Here is a 16,526-nt window from a genome sequence, read left to right as displayed (position 1 = left end):
AGAAAGTGATACTGCGTTGCGAGCACATTTAGTGTTTCCTCCTTCTGCAGGCAGTATGACATTTTTAGGAAAAATGCAGGTTTTGGAGTAAAGACAGACCAGGGTTTGAGACCCACCTCTGCCATCTCTACTACCTGCTTGTCCTTGGACACTTACAGGAACCCCCCGTAGGGGGATGCCTGAAACCACAGATAGAAACCCGTTTTCTATTCATGTCTTCCACCCACAGATGTAATGCCTTTTCAATCTTAACTAAGCACTTATCACACATTCTGGCTGTAACCTTTGCAGCTTGAGATGCGACAGCAAAACTAGCACAAATTTCTTTTTCCTTCTTCACAGTTTCAGAGATGGAAGGTTCTATCTTACCATAGATCTTAGCAATGTCAGCATATGATTTCTTTTTTCCTTATTAAGTAAGGAACTTTCTCCTTTCACCTATAGGAAGTACTTTATCGCTTCTCTTTGGCAGATCCAAATGGCTGACATCACTCCTCTTACACTTTGGGGCCATTATTAAGTACAATAAGGGTTCCTTGAAATAAGCATTGTGACATCATGACAGTTTGATAACCAAGAGGGCTACTAGGTGACTAATGGGTGGGAATGGAAAAGGTTGGACAAAAAGATGAATCACCTTCTGGGTGGATTTACCTCCAGGGTAGGTCAGGGCTGAGAGTTTTTATCACATTACAGTTTAAAACTTATGAACTGTTTACTTCTGGAATTTTCCATTTAACATTCTTGGATCATGGTTGACCCATGGGTAACTGAAACTTCTGAAAGCAAAACTACAGATAAAGTGGGGACTACTGTATTCCCTCTGGGTCTCATTCTTCTCATCTTGGAAAACGTGAATAATAATATCAACATTATACTGCTGATATGAGAATGAGTTCAAACCTATCTATAGTACCTAGCAGTGTCTGGCAGGTATATAGTAGGCATAGAAGACACAGTAGCAATTAGCAGACAATCAGCCCACCCAGTTGTTGTTCAGTTGCTAAGTTGTGTCCAACTCTCTGCGACCCAATGGACTGCAGCATGCCAGGCTTCCCTGTCCTTCACGATCTCCCTGAATTTATTCAAACTCATGTCTATTGATTTGATCATGCCATCCAACCATCTCGTCTTCTGTCACCCCCTTCTCTTTCTGCCTTCAATCTTTCCCAGCATCAGGGTCTTTTCCAATGAACTGGCTCTTCACATCAGGTAGCCAAAATATTGGCACTTCAACATCAGTCCTTCCAATGAATATTCAGGGTTAATTTTCTTTAGGATTGACTGGTTGGCTCTCCTTGCAGTCCAAGGGACTCTCAAGAGTCTTCTCCAACACCACAATTCTTTCGGCAGTCAGCTTTCTTTATAGTCCAACTCTCACATCCATACACGGCTACTGGAAAAACCGCAGCTTTGACTATATGGACCTTTGTAGGCAAAGTGATGTTTCAGCTTTTTAATATGCTGTCTAGATTGGTCATAGCTTTTCCTCCAAGGAGTGAGCGTCTTTTAATTTCTTGGCCTGCCCAGTGCAGACACTTATTTTCTTCCTTTGCCAACCCCAGAAGCAATAGAGGTGATGATGGACCTCAGGATAGGAGGGGACACACCCCAGTGACAAGAGGTATTACACAATGAGATGTGCGTGGGCTTTAGACTGAGTCCCAGTTCTGCCATTTTAGGCTTGATTTTGCTCAGTCTCATTTCCTTCGCTATAAACAGAGGCAATAAATCCTCATTATATATTATGTGTCCTCAGGATACTTACCATCCAGTCAGGAAACCAGGAAACAGACAGAAAAACAAAAGGAAGATTGGAGCATCTCGAATAAAAAATTTTAAAGGTGCTTCAATGACGTAAGTTACTGAGCTAAATATTTTAAACTATTTTTATTTAAGAAATGAGATATTTATCAGAAACACTAATAATACAATAAAATATCAGCCCTCTCTGGATGTTCTAAAATTGAGGGGTTAGTTAAGATATCTAGATTATTTCAAACCAAAAAATCCACTTTAATTTTAATCAAATAGTGTTGAATTATTTTCAAGCATATTTACATCACTACACACTCTTTACGTTTTTTATATTGTAAAAGCGTTACACGCACACACTTTTGAGAGACTCTTGCAATATACAAGAAGAGGCGTGCACAAGAATGTTCAAAGCAACACTGTTTGCAACAGAAACTGAAGAATTCAAGTGTCTACCGAACGAGAATGATTAAATTTAAGAGTTTTTATACAATAAAATACTACATAGAATAAAAAATGAAATTATAGCTATTAGCAACATGGATGAATCCTCAAAGCATAATATGGAATGAAAAAGAGCCAACTCATGGAACAATATATGGAACAATACAGGTAAGCATAATACCACCTTTATAAAACTCAAAGCAAGCAACCCTAATGTTTAGGGATATATACAGAAGTAATGACAACATATTTTTAAAAAATTTTTTTTAAAATTTTATAGTAGTGATTACTGCTGAGAGAAGGTTGAAGGAATAGAATTAGGAAGAAATGTATGGGTCAATTCAATAGTTTTAAAGTTCCCTGCTGGGTGGGGGCCACCCATTTAAATATGACATTTATTAATTTATAATTATAATTTATAATTATATATAACTAGGACTTCCCTGGTGGCTCAGACAGTATAGCGTCTGCCTACAATGCAGGAGACCCGAGTTCAACCCCGGGTTGGGAAGAAACCCTGGAGAAGGAAATGGCAACCCACTCTAGTACTCTTGCCTGGAAAATCCCACGGATAGAGGAGCCTGGTAGGCTATAGTCATGGGGTCGCAAAGAGTTGGACACAACCGAGCGACTTCACTTCACTTCATATATAACTACGTTTATATCTATAGATACATGCCTGTATATATAATATTAGATATAATAATGTTATATAATAACACTTTTAAACCCATGCTATTCAATGTTGGACTAGGAATCTAATTCCTGTGCCCCTGATCCTGTATTGTTGACACCTTGGGAATTTTTTTTTCTCATATCTATCCCATGAGTAGATTGTACAACTCAGTTACATCTTTAAAAAGATGTCCACTAGAGATCTACAAGGAAGGCCATAAACTAAATTACAGGAAGAAAGCAATCCACAAAGGTGACTCTATCCATCCCTCAAAGGTCAAGTGATAGAGGGTGGAGAACCGAATAGCACTGGAGACCAGGGTTGACAAATCAGTACCCAGAAGGAGGATTTGAGTTAACACCTATGCCGGAGCTATCAAAACTAGTTTATTTCCACTGGCCACGACTGGACAGAATTGCATTCCCAAAGAGTTTAATGCACTCTCCTGTGTTATATGCAGATCAAAGAAAAGTCACTGAATTCATTTGCCAAGGCTATCATTGAAAAAAAAAAGAAACTACTACAAATACATCATAGACTGGGTAGCTTAAACAACATAAGTTTATTCTCTCACAATCCTGGAGACTAGGATTCCAAGGGGAAGGTGCTGGCAGAGCTGCTTCTTCTGAGGCTCACTGCATGGCTAGAAGATTGGTGTCTTCACCTGATTTCCATGGCCTTCCTCTGTATGCGTGTGTTCTAATCTCCTCTTTTTATAAGGGAACCAGTCCTAAGGGGATTAGGGCCCACTTCAATGACCTAAATTAACCTTAATTACCTCTTTAAATATCCTATATGCAAATATGGTCACATTCTGAAGTAGTGAGAATTAGGACTTCAATATACAAAGTTGGAGAGGACACAGTTCAGCTCATAAGAGTCACCAGGGGGTTCTTTGGAAAATTGTTGTTCAGTCACTAAGTCGTGTTCGACTCTTTATGACCCCTAGACTGAAGTCCGCCAGACTTCCCTGTATTTCACTATCTCCTGGAGTTTGCTCAAATTGATGTTGATGATGCCATCCAATCATTTCAACTTCTGTCGTCCCCTTCTCCTCCTGATAATGGGCTTCATTTTATTTCAAATTTGGCCAGTGTTGTCCAAGAGTACTTTGCATAGTGATGAAAATATTTTCCCTCTGTGCTGTCCAGAAAGGTAGATCTGTGTAGTTTGCTCCTGAACACTTGAAATGTGGTGAGTGTTATGGAGGAACTAAATATTCCATTTTGTTAACTTTAATCAACATTAATATTAATTTTACTTGTCATGTGTGGCTAGAGCTGCCATTTTGTACATCTTCAGAATTAGACCAAGCATGAGTGCAGGGGAGGCATACATCTGACAGGCTAGAAAAGATCAAAATACCAAGTCAGAAGGGCTTTTTAGAGACCATTCAGGCAACCCACCCACTGCCCAGAGACCTGTACTCCAGAGAGAAACGACATTTGGTCCAGGGTCCTAGAGAAGCACGAGAATCCTTGTGGCAGACGTATCTGGTATTCTCTCTTCTCTTCACTCAAATTCTTCTTTGACATCCTCAGAGCATTAGTTCCAGACACTTGTTGTATGTCCCCTTACCAATAAATAGCAGCCCTTAGGGTATCCTGCAAAACACCAGCTTCTTCTCTTCTGAAGATCTTTACACTTGCTACTGCTTCTACTTGAGGCTTGCCCCCCCTCAAAATCTTTGTGCAATGACCACCTTCTTGCCAACCAGGCCTCAAACCAAATGTCACCTTCCTTGAACACCCTGTCCAGATTAGCAGCCCCCTCAATCCTGTTGCGAAGCTTTATTTCTATCATGATACTTCACTCCATATCATATCATCTCGTTTATTGATTTTTTTGTTTATTGCCCTTTCTTGATCCCCACTCCCACCGTATTCTTCGCTTCATAAGATTAATAACCCTGTCTGTCTCGCTGGCTGCTTTTACCCCTAGTTCTTAGACAAGGGATAGATCCTCAATAAATGTCCCATGAAGGATGAACAATGGATGAACAGATGGATCTTTGTCCTCCTAAGAGAAGGCCTCTGCCATGCTTTAAGTCCTATGAAGCAATAAAGATCTCCATACCTATGCTGTCATCTTCTGCCCCCTGGAAATCCAGCCGACAGGATTGGACCAGGAAATCCAAGAAGCCATTCACAGGGTAACTGATTATTTGTATAGAGCCCTGCTCTTTGCTCACCCTCACAGACTCATTCCAACTGACAGCATCTTCATAAAAGTTCCTCCTCTCTGGAGCACAGAGGGGATGACCATGAATGGTTCAGAACCTAACAGTATAGGGGGCACAGCCTGGTGCCAGGCCCAAGAACTATAAAACTGTTCTTTCCTACTGATAAAATATTTCCACTCTGAGAGTGTTCCCAAGGAAATAATCCCAAAGTGAGCAGGGCTTGGTGAGGAGAGACACTATGCATGACAGTATAGAGTTAAAAACATCTCAAACACTCAGTACCGAGGAAACAGCCATGCAGCCCCTGTGGTACATCATACAGGTGCATAATCCCTTATCCAAAGCCCTTATAGCCTGATATATTTTGGAAATAAAATGGTTCCAATTTTAGAAAGCTATACATTGCTTCTACTCTATTGCATATCCCACCCAGCCAAGTATGGGGCAGCCCACACTCAAACACACTAACGCTGTAGCAAAACAGATGCACAGTCACCCTGAGTGGAATAAATGACGAATACAGACAGCTTCAGACCAATTAAGGTGCACTTAGGAAAAAGAATTTTCCCAGCAGAAGAATTTCTGGTTTATGGAGCATCATAGATTTCTGAGAATACACAGAAGAACTGTACAAAAAAGATCTTCATGACCCAGATAATCACGATGATTATCTAGAGCCAGACATCTAATGAGAAGTCAAGTGGGCCTTAGGAAGCATCACTACAAACAAAGCTAGTGGAGGTGATGGAATTCCAGTTGAGCTATTTCAAATGCTACAAGATGATGTTGTGAAAGCATACTGTGCTGCACTCAGTATGCCAGCAAGTTTGAAAAATTCAGCAGTAGCCACAGGACTGGAAAAGGTCAGTCTTCAACCCCAAAGAAAGGCACTGCCAAAGAATGTTCAAACTACCGCACAACTGCACTCATCTCACATGCTAGCAAAGTAATGCTCAAAATTCTCCAAGCCAGGCATCTATAGTACGTGAATCGTGGACTTCCACATGTTCAAGCTGGATTTAGAAAAGGCAGAGGAACCAGAGATCAAACTGCCAACATCTTTTGGATCATCGAAAAAGCAAGAGAGTTCCAGAAAAACATCTACTTCTGCTTTATTGATTATGCCAAAGCCTTTGACTATGTGGATCACAACAAACTGTGGAAAATTCTTAAAGAGATGGGAATCCCAGACCATCTGACCTGCCTCCTGCGAAATCTGTATGCAGATTAGGAAGCAAAAGTTAGAGCTGGATATGAAACAACAGACTGGTTCCAAATCGGGAAAGGAGTATGTCAAGGCTGTATATTGTCACCCTGCTTATTTAACTTACATGCAGAGAACATCATGAGAAATGCTGGACTGGATGAAGCACAAGCTAGAATCAAGATTGCTGGCAGAAATTTCAATAACCTCAGATAGGCAGATGACACCACCCTTATGGCAGAAAGTGAAGAAGAACTAAAGAGCCTCTTGATGAAAGTGAAAGAGGAGAGTGAAAAGTTGGCTTAAAACTCAACATTCAGAAAACTAAGATCATAGCATCTGGTCTCATCACTTCATGGCAAATAGATGGGGAAACAGTGGAAACAGTGACAGACTTTATTTGGGGGGTTCCAAAATCACTGCAGATGCTGACTGCAGCCATGAAATTAAAAGATGCTTGCTTCTTGGAAGAAAAGTTTTGATCAACCTAGACAACATATTAAAAAGCATAGACATTACTTTGCCAACAAAGGTCCATCTAGTCAAAGCTGTGGTTTTTCCAGTAGTCATGTATGGATGTGAGAGTTGGACTCTAAAGAAAGCTGAGCACCAAAGAATTGATGCTTTTGAACTGTGGTGTTGGAGAAGACTCTTGAGAGACCCTTGGACTGCAAGGAGATCCAACCAGTCCATCCTAAAGGAAATCAGTCCTGAATATTCATTGGAAGGACTGATGTTGAAGCTGAAACTCGAAAACCTTGGCCACCTGATACGAAGAGCTGACTCACTGGAAAAGACCCTGATGCTAGGGACGACTGAAGGCCAGAGGAGAAGGGGACGACAGAGGATGAGATGGTTGGATGGCATTACTAACTCAATGGAAATGAGTTTAAGGAAATTCCAGAAGTTAGTGATGGACAGAGAGGCCTGGCATACTGCAGTCCATGGCGTCCCAAAGAGTCAGACACGACTGAGCAACTAAACTCAACTGAACTGAATTGTAGATTTCAGAATTGTAGACGAGATGATGACCTAAGCTGTCGACAAGAACACAACAGATTTTCAAGCTGATGCAGAGATAGGCTGGCCTTTGGGGCGGTACTGGAAAGCTTAATTAGGGAAAGAAAAACAGAGCAGTAAATAGAATGTGTTCCCACAAACCTGTAAACTACACGTTAACATGGACCAGGAGCAGATGGGGTCACAAGAAGGACAGTCCGTGAAGCTGTAAGCACATGACTGAAAGGAAAAGCAAGGATGGGGCAGTCAGAGTAAGAGAGGGTAGGCAAGAGAAAACAGGGTCATCTGAACTGCCACCTTCTTCCTGAACTTCCTCCCTATCCAGGTCTCACCTTGGGGAAGTAAGCAGAATAACAAGACCCTGTCCACCACTTTGGCCACCTGATGTGAAGAACTGACTCTCTGGAAAAGACCCTGATGCTGGGAAAGATTGAAGGCAGGAGAAGGGGACGACAGAGGATGAAATGGTTGGATGGCATCACCGACTTGAAGGACATGAGTTTGAGTAAGCTCTGGGAGTTGGTGATGTACAGGGAAGCCTGGTGTGCTGCAGTCCATGGGGTCGCAAAGAGTCAGACACGACTGAGTGACTGAACTAAACTGTACAGCAGTAGATAAAGAAGCCCAGAGCACATCTAGAGGACATGCACTACAAACCACGTGGAAACATTGTTAGGGGGACCCCTGCTGAACATTAAAACAATGTTCTCGACAGAGCCCATATTCATTCTCAGAGGCTTCATCCCTACTGAACACCAGTTCTTGTAAAGAACTCCAGGGCCTCCATTCATGAGGTCAGAAGCCCTGTTGGACAAATCACTAACCTGTGATTTTTTCTGGTGCAGATGGAGTGGCCGGAAACAAATGATGCTGAGAAAGTTGCTCTGATCTGGAATTTGGGAAACAGGAACATTCATCCTGGTCAGATTTTTCAAACCATCCTTTCAAAATGCATGGTCTCCCATGTATTTCTCTCAGCCTCTCCTTTTCTCAAGAAAGTGAAATTCCACAAGCTTATTTTCCTGTTGCTGTAGTTTTCCTGTTTAACAAGATTTTAAATGTACAATAGGTCTGTACAGCAGATCTTTAGAATTTATTCATCTTGTATAACTGAACTGCATACCCATTGAATGCCATGTTTATTCCTTTCCCCTGCCCCTGGCAAGCTCCTTTCCACTCTCTGCTTCAGTGATTGACTATTTTAAATACTTCATATAAGTGGAATCATGCAAAATGTAATCTTCTTTGACTCATTTAGTAAAGAATCCTCCACCCTCATTATTACATATGTCAGGATTTCTTTCTTTTTTAAGGTTGAGTTATAGTCCATTGTGTGTATATATCCCTCATTTCTTTATTTATTCATTCATAGATAAACACTGATTTTTTTCCCATAGCTTGGTCATAGTGAACAAAGCTGCAGTGAACATCAGAGTACAGATATTTCTTTGAGGTCCTGATTTCAATTCCTTTACCCAGAAGTGTATTGGTAAATCGTATGCTAGTTCTATTTTTAAAATTTTAAGGAACTTTCATATTGTTTTCCATAATGATTGCACCAGTATACATTCCCACCAACAGTGGACAAGAATTTCAACTTTTCCATATTGTTGCCAACACTTATCCTTTGTTTTGGGGTTTTTTTTGATTAGTGCCTTCCACACAGGTGTGAAATGCTGTCTCATTGTGGTATTGATTTCCATTTCCCTGATGACTAGTGATTTTGAACATGTTTTCATATACCATTTGTTCATTCGTATGTCTTCTTTGGATAAATGTCTATTCAAGTCCTTTGTCCATTTTTAAATTGTGCATATTTCTTGTCTTTTTGCTATTGAGTCAGAGGAGTTCTTGGGCTTCCCAGGTGGTGCTGATGGGAAAGAATCTACCTGCCCGTGCAGGAGATGTAAGAGACGTGGGTTCGATCCCTGGGTAGGAAGATCCCAGGGAGTAGGAAATGGCAACCCACTTCAGTATTCTTGCCTGGAGAATCCCATGGACAGAGGAGCCTGGAGGGCTACAGTCCATAGGGTCACAAAGAGTCAGACACGACTAAAGCGACTTAGCATGCACGCAGAGGAGTTCCTTACATATTCTTGATATTAACCCATTGTCAGATACAGGGTTTGCAAATATATTCTCTCATTACATAGGCTGCCTTTTTACTCTGTTTACCATTTCCTTTGCAGAGGCTGTTTTGTTTGATATAATCCCACTGTTTATTTTTGCTTTTGTGGCCTGTGCTTTTACTGTCACATTAAGGAAATCGTTGCCAAGACCAGAAATTGCCAAGAAATCAAGAAACTTTTTCCTTATTTTCTGCTTTTAGGAGTTTCACAGTTTCAGATCTTAAGATTTTAATTCCTTTTGAGCTGATTTTTGTGCATGGTGTAAAATAAATGTCTAATTTCCTCCTTTTGCCTGCAGACATCAGTTTTCCCAACAACATCTGTTGAAGAGCCTATCCTTTCTCCATAATGTATTCTTGGCACTCTTGTCAGTTAGTTCCATTGATCAATTTGTCTGTCTTTACACAAATAACTGACATACTGTGCTCATGGATCAGAAGACAACATTGTTAGTGTCCATTCTATCCAAAGCAATGTATTTAAATTCAGTATTCTTGCCAACAAAATTCCAATGGCACATTTCACAGTAAAAGAAAAAACAATCCTAAAATTCACATGGTACCAAAAAAAAAAAGACTCTGAATAGACAAAGCAACTGTCATTGGTAGGAAAAGTTATTTTAGAAACAGACAATAGATAGTTGAGGTCAAGACTGACAAGTGAGGTAGAAATCTGACCTTGAAATAGCTAAACAGATTTTGGGATTTTGGACAAGACTTGTTGCCAGACTAGGCCTCAGTTTCCTCATCTACAAAGTGAGCTTATTGGATAACATGACCTTGAAGGGAACTACAGGAAAAGTCTGAGTAATGGAAACCCCAGTGGTATTATGTTTGCTGCTGGATATATGAGTTCAGCTAGGTTTTGTTGAAATTATAGTTAACTTTATTGCATAGGTGCTTCTGAAACAACAAGGATGATCACTTAATTTTACAGAGAAAAAGAATAGGACCCAAAAAGGTATTAAATCTTTTGGAGGAAAAACAAACTCCAACCATGTCTTGCCTTATCCCCAGAGACACTCTCTGCATTTGTTTGTTCAGCGACATAATCGGTAACATCTGAAATGAGCACCCTCGCATCTTCCCCCTCCCTCTCCATCATCTCTGAGAGGTCCCACAGATTGGAGAACTGCTTGTGATGATGATGGAATAACTCATTTAAAACATCACAAACTGAGAAAACAAGTTCACTGCCTTATCTTTGAATGGTTTGGGTGTGAAAGGAAAATTGTGTCTTCCACCAAACAAAGGGGGGAAAAAAGCAATTATCTGAGATGAAAAACCTCAGCCCATCAGCATGCCTCTGGAAGATGGGATTCATAGATCAGAGTCAAAGTTCCAGGTCTAGATGGAAAAAAATAATGTCCCTGCATCATTAATTTCAATAGACTCTAAAATAATGGAATGCAGCCAGGCAGAAATACAGTGAAATCTAATGTTCCCTGTTCCCTAAGTCACCTGCTCTCAGAGTGCAGTGAGGCAAAAGACGCACTCACATTTACAGCTGCCCAGAAACTGTTTTCAAAGCCTCTGGTCTTTTTTCTCTTTTGATTAAGATATATTTCAAACATTCAGAAAAATGCGGAGAACTACAAAATAAATACTCACATACTAACCCAACTTTCATAAAATTTGACATTTTGCCATATACACTTCCAGGGCATTTTAAGGCAATAAAATGTTACAGACACGATTAAGGCCCCTTCCCTCCCATACCCCTTCAACCATCCCCAAGTTAATCACTGTCCTGATACTGGTATAGACAGTTCCATGCATATTTTCTGTATATACTACATGTATGCTGTTCTGTGTGCTTCTTCTTATTGTGATAAAACACTCACAGTAAAATTTACCATTTTAATCATTTTTAAAGAGTAACCCCCAGTGGCATTTAGTATGACACAATGTTATACAACCATCACATTATCTAATTTGGGAACATTTTCATCACCCCATAAGGCACATTGTGGCTTTTAAGTAATCACTCCCTCCTCTACCAGCCCCTAGCAAACACTAATCTTACTCGTACCTCTACAGATTTGCCTATTCTGGACATTTCCTACAAATGGAATCATACAATGTATGATCTTTGGTCTTTTAAGTCTGGCTTCTCCCATTTAGCATGATGTTTTCAACGATCATCCGTCCATGTTATTCAATGTATCAGTACTTCATTCTTTTTATGGCCAAATAATATTCCATTTAGTGGATATGCCATAATTGTTTATCCACTCATCTATTGATGGGCATTTAGATTGCTTCTGCTTTTTGGCTATTGTGAATAATGCTGCTAAGAATATTCATATGCTAGTTATTGTGGGAACAATTGTTGTCAGTTCTCTTGGTAGACACCTAAGAGTGAAATTGCATATGGCAAGCCTATGTTTAACATTTTGAGGAATTGCCTGTTTCCAAAACTCTACGTGTTTTTATGTTGGTATCATCCTGCATCTACTTTTTTCACTCACTGTTATGTTCTGGAGAGTCTTCCAATTTAATATTTAGCTATGGTTCCTTTTCCAGTACCCTCTTGCTGGACATTTAGGCTGCTCCCAGTTACCATACACAACACTGCCATGAAGGAAGTTTCAAAGGTTTCAGTCTATGGACCCATCTGCAGAGCAAGAGACTCTCACAGACAACTCATTGTATCTATCCTTAGTTGACAGCCCCCCAAGTCTCCCAGAGTGATGTTTCTGTGTTGTGAGCAGAGAATCATGGTGAGCAAACTGAAGAGATGCATCAGAACATGCTCCCCGAATGACTAAAGCTCTCGGATCAGAGGGTGGTCAGCGTATTATTAGTCCCAGTTATTGGCTGCCTTCCCTGGAGGCAGATTACCCTTCCCACTCATTGCCCTGTGGCCTGCAGTGCATCCTTGGAGGAGGATGGTAAAGTTCCTGTCCCCTCCCCACCCCAGAAATCAGGCTTGGCCATGTGATTGGTGTGACCCTGGGGTGTGAGTAGTAATGATGTAAGTGATATAGGAGCAGGAGCTTTGGGAGCCATCCCATGCCTCTTTCCCCCACCACAACAACGGCATACCACAGATGAGGAAACTCAGTTTCTTCATCTGCAAAATGGGGTAAGGGCCCCATGATCTAGCAGAGGCGGCCACCTCTATGATTCTGCTTCTCTGCTGACGCACTCACACGGCCTCTGCCAACCACCCTTCCACAGACAATTGTTTCCTGAAAAAGGGAGAGCAGGAGCAGAGAGGAGAAACAGAAGCCCTCTCCACCTGCTATGCAGGGAGCTTCCCGAACCCCATCAGTCCCGTTTCTGCTAGAGGAGTTCAGGAAGCCAGCAAGGTGCATTCTGAGGACACTCTGTCCTTCCCTGGGCCCCCAACCCTGCTCCTCTGCCAGACTCAGACTCCTGAGGAGATTGTAGCCGGGGTTCCCTGAAGCCCCCACAAAAGGAGGCACGCTTTGGCCAGTCCTCTTGCCTGACAGAAAGATCTTTCACTGAGTTAAAATCTGCTTCTTGGAGAATCCACCCTTGGCCTTTACTCTTCCCCAGAGAACCCTTCACTTCTCTGGAAGCACAGAACTTGGGGTCACAAACTTGCATCTGCAACAGACCTCGAAACCTTGAGCCTAATTCTCTGTGCCATGTAACACGAAGATGATGATGTTGTTGTCATTATTTTATTATTTTAGATCACGACTATTGGAAGTTTACTGTATACCAGACAACATTTTAAGCACTTGAAAGTTAAAGTGAAACTTGCTCAGTTGTGTCCAGCTCTTTGTGACCCCATGGACTATATAGTCCATGGAATTCTCCAGGTCAGAACACTGGAGTGAGTAGCCTTTCCCTTCTCCAGGGGATCTTTCCAACCCAGGGATCGAACCCAGGTCTCTCGCATTGCAGGAGGATTCTTTCCCAGCTGAGCCACAAGGGAAGCCCAAGAATATTGGAGTGGGTAGCCTATCCCTTCTCCAGCGGATCTTCCCCACCCAGGGATCAAACTGTGGTCTCCTGCATTGCAAGCGGATTCTTTACCAACTGAGCTATCAGGGAATCCCTTAATTTAAGCCCTTAATTTAAGCACTTGATTAGAAATAATTCACTTAATCATCAAAAACAATACTATAAGATAGATGCTATTATCCCCTATTATACAGAGTAGGGGACTGAGGTTCAGAGATGTTAAGTGACCAGCCCAAGGTCACACATTGTGGATGTGACAGAAAGTAGGCAGGATACTAGTGTCTGTCTCTCCAAGTCATTAATGAGATTAACAAGGCTAACCTTTACCAACCAGCTTAACCTGGTGGCTCAGACAGAAAGAGTCCGCCTGCAATGTGGGAGACCCGGATTTAATCCTGGGTTGTGAAGATCCCCTGGAGAAGGAAATGGCAACCCGTTCCAGTATTCTTGCCTGGAAAATCCCATGGTTAGAGGAGCCTAGCAGGCTACAGTCCATGGGGTTTCAAAGAGTCAGACACAACTGAGTGACTTCACTTCACTTAAACAACCTTTACCAAGCCCCTATTGGGCTCAGCACTTGTGATATGCAGATTAAGAGCCCCTCAGAGATATCTTGTCTTAATCCCTAGAACCTATGTATATACATCATCTTACCTGGCAAAAGGGACTTTGCAGATGTGCTTAAGTTAAGGACCTTGATATGGGAAGATTATCCTGGACTGTCTGGGTCTAAACTGTATAATCGGTCTAACCACATGGGCTCTTGAAGGCCAAGAATCTCTCCCAGTTGAGGTCAGAAAGAGAAGTGACCATGGAAGAAAAGGTGCTCAATAAATGGAGTTTCCCCTCCCCCTTTATAATAATCTTTAGAGTTTTATTTTTAATGCTTTGTCATCCCCACTGGCAGTCATTTCTTGGAAGCCTCACCAGCAGCCCAGGCCCATCTACAGAGATTCTAACGTCATTGGACTGGGGTGCAACCAGGACATTGACATTTTTAAAACTGCTCAGGGATTTTAACTGGCAGCCAAGTTTGCAAACCCTAGGTCTGCAGCAATATCATCCAAGACACAGACGGCTGACTTTCATTCCAATCCTGAATAAATTCTCAGAAATCAGACACAGACAAGGGCTTCCTCCAAAATACATTACTGAGCAAAAAGGCTTTGTGGCATTCTCTCTCTCTCTCCCCCCAGTCTTGCATAATAACTCTTAAGAGTCAGCAATTCCCAAATTATTACAAGTAAGAAATTAGTGACGCCATGTTTCTAGTATGCAACAAGACCGTGCACTTCTACCGTCACATCTTCTATATGAGGCTCTTTACACTTGCCTTCCACAACTGTTACCCCATTGTTGGCTCAAGGCACCCATGTTTTCATTTTCCAGACCAAAATACCTGGACTCAGAGCAACAAATGCTTTAGAAAAGCATAAGCGATGCTGGGAATCAGGTCTTAACCCCAAAACCTGACTTGTTCAGTCCACTGATGTCTCCTGAGCAAGTTCCTTACCTCTCTGAGCCTCAGTTTCTCTGTCAAACAGAGGCTGTTGGCAGCACCTCGAGGTTAGAAGGAAGCAAATGCCACCAAGAGCCTGCAAGTAAGTGGGACCAGCACTTGGCCTTGCTGCTCGACCCGAAGCCTAGCTCTTCACACGGGGGCTCTCCCCCAACGGAGCCCAAAAGCAGCTCTACAGAGCAACAGAAAGAGGTGTACGGCGGTACTGGGTTGTCCTGCAGTCGGTTCCCAAACTTTAATGTGAGTCAGAATCCCCCAGAGGGCTTGTTAAAGCGTAGATTGCTGAGTCCACCCACAGGGTTTCTGATTCAACAGGTCCAGGGCGGAGGCAGAGAATCTGCATTTTTGACAACGGCTGGGTGATGGGACTGCTGGTTCTGCTCTGAAGGCCTTTTGGGGTGTCGAGGAGGGAGTCAGACAGCACCTCTCACACACAAAACTTCCTCAAACTCCTCCTTCAGCATTTCTCCCTCTCGGCAGAGTTCTGTCCTTTGTGAACCGGCTCAGATCCCTGCCCTCTTTCCTACTCATTCTCATTTTGCTCAAATCCTAGAACTTGAGAATCACACTCTCGTCCCTTCGCCAGCCCCCCAGGTAGAGCAGCCTGGCCCGGGGGGCTTCCGCCTTGCTCCTCTCCACACCCCGCGAGCGGCGCCAGCCAAGGGTGCTTGTTGTCAAACAGACAAGGGGCAGCCAGGGCCAGCCATGTGGTTTTATCACTTTTGTCCTCACATACACTATCACCCTTAAGTCAGTTAAAACGTGTGCTGCACATGTTGTGTGTCAGACACTCACCGTGGATCCAGCAGTGGAGGGGAGCGCCTACTTCTGTCCTTGGTGAACTCACAGTACAGTGGGGCTGGGGAGGGCGCAGGGAGAGACCACCACGAAGAAGGAGCAACCACAGTGCTGTGGCCATTCCTATAGTAGGATCTGTGGGAGCCCAGACGCCAGAATCAAATCAGGGTGGGCTTCTCAGGCGAGGTAGCATTTCAGCTGACACCTGAAGGATGACTAGGAGTTGATCAGACACACAGGCAGGAGGAGAAGTTTCCAAGCAAAGAAAGGTGCATGTACAAAGCCCGAGAAGCAAGAGAAAGAGATAGAATATTCATGTCACCAAATCCACTCATGAAGGAAGAGATGAGCCACTTGGGTGGATGAGAAGAATGTGTGTATAAAGAACCTGCTCTTCAAAGCACAAGGGAAGATGACCTGCAGTCTGTCAACTGGGTTCTGTTTGGAGGACAGTAATACACAAAGCCTTGACGTACTCCTCTTCCTATTTGGAACCAGTCTGTTGTTCCATGTCCAGTTCTAACTGTTGCTTCCTGACCTGCATACAGGTTTCTCAAGAGACAGGTCAGATGGTCTGGTATTCCCATCTCTTTCAGAATTCTCCACAGTTTATTGTGATCCACACAGTCAAAGGCTTTGGCATAGTCAATAAAGCAGAAATAGATGTTTTTCTGGAACTCTCTTGCTTTTTCGATGATCCAGCAGATATTGGCAATTTGATCTCTGGTTCCTCTGCCTTTTCTAAATCCAGCTTGAACATCTGGAAGTTCACGGTTCACGTATTGCTGAAGCCTGGCTTGGAGAATTTTGAGCATTACTTTACTAGCATGTGAGATGAGTGCAATTGTGCGGTAGTTTGAG

General features: G+C 42.5%; 1 protein-coding gene and 1 long non-coding RNA gene across 8 annotated transcripts in view; one reads left to right on the top strand and one right to left on the bottom strand.

The window, feature by feature from the left end:
• The window catches only part of TMEM268 (transmembrane protein 268), a 358,336-nt gene that overhangs the window by 245,246 nt on the left and 96,564 nt on the right, over window positions 1–16,526 (bottom strand). For 2 of the 7 annotated variants that reach the window (XR_014078398.1, XR_014078410.1), the window contains exons 10-11: window positions 8,106–8,320; window positions 3,419–4,221 (exon numbers count right to left, since the gene is read on the bottom strand). The exons of 4 other annotated variants lie outside the window; for them this stretch is intronic. The gene's annotated coding sequence lies outside the window, so the exon portion shown is untranslated. Of the gene's footprint in view, window positions 1–3,418; window positions 4,222–8,105; window positions 8,321–16,526 lie in introns of those variants that run through there. One more of the 7 variants, XR_014078399.1, reaches the window with a different exon arrangement.
• Window positions 569–8,559, top strand: LOC145540702 (uncharacterized). Its single transcript, XR_014078512.1, has 5 exons — window positions 569–661; window positions 1,760–2,367; window positions 4,817–5,027; window positions 7,607–7,786; window positions 8,127–8,559. It is a non-coding gene; the product is annotated as an uncharacterized LOC145540702 (long non-coding RNA).

Source organism: Giraffa tippelskirchi, chromosome 1, assembly GCF_054371585.1.
Source record: "Giraffa tippelskirchi isolate mGirTip1 chromosome 1, T2T-mGirTip1v1.2.pri, whole genome shotgun sequence".
Lineage (NCBI taxonomy): Eukaryota > Metazoa > Chordata > Mammalia > Artiodactyla > Giraffidae > Giraffa > Giraffa tippelskirchi.
The sequence above is the reverse complement of the archived record's forward strand: the minus strand, read 5'-3'. Positions and strand labels throughout refer to the sequence as shown.